Source organism: Setaria italica, chromosome IV (genome assembly GCF_000263155.2).
Source record: "Setaria italica strain Yugu1 chromosome IV, Setaria_italica_v2.0, whole genome shotgun sequence".
NCBI classification, from domain to species: domain Eukaryota; kingdom Viridiplantae; phylum Streptophyta; class Magnoliopsida; order Poales; family Poaceae; genus Setaria; species Setaria italica.
This window is the reverse complement of record NC_028453.1, coordinates 38,541,592-38,546,570: the sequence shown is the minus strand read 5'-3', so window position 1 is coordinate 38,546,570 and position 4,979 is coordinate 38,541,592. Positions and strand designations below refer to the sequence as shown.

General features: G+C 44.5%; 1 long non-coding RNA gene across 6 annotated transcripts; it reads right to left on the bottom strand.

Moving 5' to 3' along the window:
• Positions 1–1,309: 1,309 nt before the first annotated feature.
• Positions 1,310–4,020, bottom strand: LOC105914274. Of its 6 annotated transcripts, XR_002677265.1 has the most exons (4): positions 3,640–3,687; positions 3,448–3,521; positions 2,343–3,180; positions 1,448–1,681 (listed from the first exon to the last, which is right to left on the bottom strand). It is a non-coding gene; the product is annotated as an uncharacterized LOC105914274 (long non-coding RNA). The 6 variants fall into 6 exon arrangements; XR_002677266.1 differs by adding an exon at positions 1,310–1,424 and having other exon boundaries at positions 1,567–1,681; positions 2,343–4,020; XR_002677263.1 differs by having other exon boundaries at positions 2,343–2,788; positions 2,853–4,020.
• Positions 4,021–4,979: the final 959 nt, after the last annotated feature.

Here is a 4,979-nt window from a genome sequence, read left to right as displayed (position 1 = left end):
GACAGCGCTTACAATAAGCAAAACAAAAGTGTTATCAGGTGGTTAGGCCATCATCATCACTCTAATCGAATCATTGCGTACTAAAAACCAAATCTTCAGGTCAAGCACAGCTCATTTCCGGTGTCAAGGTGCGCCTTCCCTGCCCATTCCATGTCCTCTACCAGCAATTGGGAATGCTGCATGATGCTAACCTTCACCCAGAACACGCTCGTCTCTCATCGTCTGGAAGCGAGAGGACACAGAATCGTTGAAAGATCGAGTTCCTTAGAAGAGGAGACGTTGCAATCAGAACAGATCGATGGTTAGTTGCAATGAGAGGTCACAGTAGCAGATGGTGCCGAACCGGCCATGGCAGGACACGTCTGGCTACGGATTCAGGACAGGCGACGCTACAGAGACGCATACGAATACGTGCAGGGTTGCAGCGAGGACGACAACGCTCGGGGGCAAAACGGCAGCGTCACGAGGAGTGGTGGGCGCGCCGAGGGACCATGCGGATGGACATCCAGAGCGCTCAGCTCAACAACCTCCGTGCATGGGCTCGCGCAGTCGAGCTCTGGCTTCGTCTCGCCCTCGCCGTCCCCTTTCGCCCTCGCACACGCCAAATCTTTCTCTGCTGGCTCTCCTCTTTTCCTTGTTCTCCTCCTCGTTTGGGCACCCGGAATCAGGGTGGGGAAGAACACTTTTGCTGGTGTGAGAGGTTGAAGCTGCCAGCATGATCTGGTTGCTCAAACGCCGGCCTCTAAAGTGGCTGGAGAAGCTTCACCAGATCATGTTGTAGCTTCACTCCCTCGCAACTAGCAAAGCATCTCGTGGAGGCTGCCTGGTAAGTTTTTTCACCGGTTTATGCTGGTTGAGCATTATGCATTGGAGTAGGATGCTGGTATGTTCCTGTTTCCTCATACAGTTTGTCTTTGATCTAGCTATCTTTAAGTATATTGACATTAGATTAGCATTAGTTGTTGCTTTTTCAGACAGGTATCAGAGTAAGCTGATAAACTTTATGATGCATACTTCTTCGGCTCTCTGCCTATCAAACAAAGCCTATTGCTTTCATATTTTTAGTATGATCAAAACTACAAGAAAAAGGGAACAAAAAGCATGCACCACTTATGTTCATTTTGTTTGCACCATGAATCTTTTTGTTCAATTGATTATTAAACTTCTATCAAATTTTGCCATAATAGGTACATTTTAAATAGGGCTAATGTCATCAGTAGAATAAATTCAAATTTTATATTGAATGCTCAACCCTCGACAGACATTGCTTGTCACTCAAAACCTGCTTCTACTAATTGACGTCAATGGTCGAGAACCCCCACCACGTTAGTTACTCTCTTTGTGGCAACCCTGTGGCACACTCAAGCTATCTGTGTGGCTTACATGTAGGTCCATGGCTATTCTCGAACTATATCAATTGCAAGCTGAAAAAAATTAAACATGACCCAAAGTAACAATATGCTTTTTTTAAAGAAAAGTAACAATATGCTTCAAAACATGGTATTTTTTATCACTCTATAAATTATCCTGAACAAAGTTACAAACCAAATCATATATATGAAATACCTTGTTGATAATGAAAGAGCCACCTTGGCCAATGATGTGGCCATCTGAGAAGGTATTTGTAGCGCCCTTCAACTCAGACCACTTGAAGCTAGTTGTGGGATGTATTTTTCGATGGCTGATATGGAAACAACATAACCACGTAGTTTAGTATCTTGCCCATAAACAAGTTAATTTTGTAGTTGAAACATTTTAGGTTCAAGGAGAAAGGTGGTAAACATCGACAGATCTCTGAATAAAGTAGTGAGCATGGATAATCATATATGAATAGTTAGCTTTTCTCCAAATAAGTAATGTGCATACACAAATTGTTATGAAGAAAGACAACTGTAATACCCATGCGTACCGCACAAGATGCGAGCATTTGATACTTCAGTTTGCTAACTGATAGTTACATTATTAAAAGATGGTAAAAACCTATAGCAATAAGTCCATTTTTGCCCTCAACTCATGCAGCTGTCTAATTGTAACCCCGAACTCCAATATTGTTTAATTTTGACACCTCCAGCTATGAATTCCACTTTAATTTGGCCCCTGAGCTGGGAACAGCTAGCGGATTATGAATGACAGGGTCAAAACTAGAGCAAAAGTTGAGGGCCCAATAAATATGGAAATTTAAAAGTAGATAGGACTGGCCAAAAGTTGATAGGACTGCAGTAATCCCATCTTCTGGTTCATCTTCAGAATTTTTGAGATACACTAACCCTCATATGAGTTGCTACTGTAAGATATCAGGATGAAATGTGTCGTCAGCAAGAGAAATTAAGATCAATTGTAACCTTAAAGTGTCTACTGCTGTCGGAGTCTTTCCCCTTCGGTGCACAAGAGGAGGACTGAACAACGAAAACTTCAAAAGGATCGCCAAACTGCAGACCTGACCAAAATTATTATTGCAGAGGTAACAATAACCCGAGATGGCAGACATGTCTTTATGTCAATTTTTTCCCTGCGTTTGTGAATACCCATTGATGAAAAATCTGAGTCTCGTAGCAATCTTAAAATATGTACAGTTATTCTTTGCATTCCTTACCAGCACTGTAGACTGTAGTCAGAACTATGCAATCTTCAAGATGTCTTTCAATATCTCCACACACGCTGCTTCTCTGAAGATGGCAAGATGCAACTTGTAGATAGCATTTGTTCTTGAGTAGTAGCAACAGATATTCCAGGCGTTAACAGATTCTGAGTTGGGCTTGCATTTCAGCCGGTTTGTTTTCAGTGTTCACTGCATAACAATGCATGATTGAATTAAACGCAAACGCAAAGACATGTGAACGAAGCGTGATTACCCCAGTCAGCGGTGAAGGTGTAAATGAGATGTCCAATAATTCTGCCGGAATTGCGCTGTTCACATGCCGGCAAGATGAGGAGGCGCAGGTCCCGGATCGCCGCCGGTGGCGACAAAAAGTAAACCGTACTGGAAACATCCAGAGGCCATGGAAGAGTCCTCCAATGCCGGCCGGCTCGTCGCTTTCTGTAGGAATCGGAGAAAAGGCATGTAGGATTGGAAGAGGGCGAGGATGGAGCTTTATGATTCCGGCGGAGAGGGCGGCGGCGGCGGCGGGCGCGCGGCACCGGACGGGCGGGAGGAAGAGGCGGTTCTGACCAGGGTGGTACCTGTGAAATAAGGGGCCCGAAACAGGGGGTTATATGCACATAATCGGATCGCGATTCCAAACCAAGGGTTCCAAACTGGGGGGTGTTTTGAAAAGTTCCAAGGGGGCCTCCTGCAAATTGTCTGGCCCGTCCGCAAGCCAGCCGGCGAGCCCGCGCCGCCGCCGGCGACCGCCCAGGCGAGCCTACGTCCAATAAAGGCCCCAAACGTGGCGGCGGTTCTCTGCTCATAGTCTATATTCCGCTCCCCTGGGAGGAAAAGAGACACACCTGTGCGTCCAGCCGCCGCTCGCCAGAGCGTCGCCGCGTTCGGGCCGCCGGTTCCGTTCTTCCTGGAAGCGTGCCTGCAAAACGCAACTCATTTTTCTTCAAATGTGAGCAGCAGCACAGCTTCAGATGGTTCTCACCGGGAATGGCGCATCGATTTCTTCAGTGAATGGTTGGCAGGGAAGCGACGAGTACCCAAACTGACGGCCAGTCCTTCTTCCCTGCTACTGGACACAACGGAACAGGTTCTGATTTTTGGAAGAGAGAACTATAAGTGTGAGCAATTTGTATTTTCAGAGATGAAGCATGTGTGGATGTGAGCAAATATCCTGGGAATTTCAAGATCCCGATTCAAACTAGTGGAAGAGAGACATGGCATTGTCATCCTGGCATTCTGATCACCAAGGATGTACAATTTCAATCTTCAGAGAAGAAGCATATGTTCATGTGAACAATAATCCTGAAGGATTCTGATTCGGCCTACATTATACAGCAACGGTCAGAAATACAAGGAAAGAACCGTACACATTTGTTGAACTTGAAGATATATATATGTGATATCAATTATTGTTGCCTCTGTTATGATCATAAATTTGGTCCAAACCATGTTTTGTCTAATCTTTAAAACATTCTCATGGTTCATGTAAACTGAATACCAGGCGTTCAAAATACCAGAGGCAATGCAAAAGAATGGACTGCATAATCCAGTATCGATGTTTCTTTAAAAGGTCGAATTAAACACTACAAGAGAAATCAAACCTGCCGTTATTTTTTTTTAAAAAAAGAAACATTAACAGAATATGATGGTGGACAGGGAATTCAAATTAATTAGATTTCTCACACAATTGAGATTACATTTCATCAACGTTTATGCAGTCAAACAAGCAAATCATATTGGCAAGACAATGAAGCCTTGGGCTAAGTCCTTGCAAACAAAAGTTCATTCCACGTTGGAGCTTGAAAGGGGAGCACAAGTCATCATTTCCGCTAGTCTTACCAAATGCAAGAGGGTGAACATGTAGCAACATGTGTTGAAGCATGGGTATAAACATCCGCTAGTCATACCAAATGCAAGAGGGTGAACAAGTGAAGGACCGGAGTGGGCGAGCAGAGGAGGGTGAACAAGTGAAGGACCGGAGTGGGCGACCAGAGGAGGGTGAATGGAAGTCTTTAAAATTCTCTCTCAGGACAAAGTCTATATCCCGATTGCCACCCCAAACACAACTCACTCCTAATCGCCAAGAGGACACAAGTCAACTTGTGACAAGCTCACCTTAGGAACGATTAGAAACGCTCAAAGTATAACGGAAGCAAAGCAAGACAAGATGCCGAAAAGCTTGCACAAGAGGAAAAACCAAGCTAAACCACTACTAACCACTTAGGGGGGTGTTTGGGAGGAGGGGGCTAAATTTTAGCCCCCGTCACATCGAATGTTTGGATCCTAATTAGAAGTATTAAACCTAGACTAATTACAAAACTAATTACACAACCCCTAGGCTAAATCGCGAGACGAATCTATTAAGCCTAATTAGTCC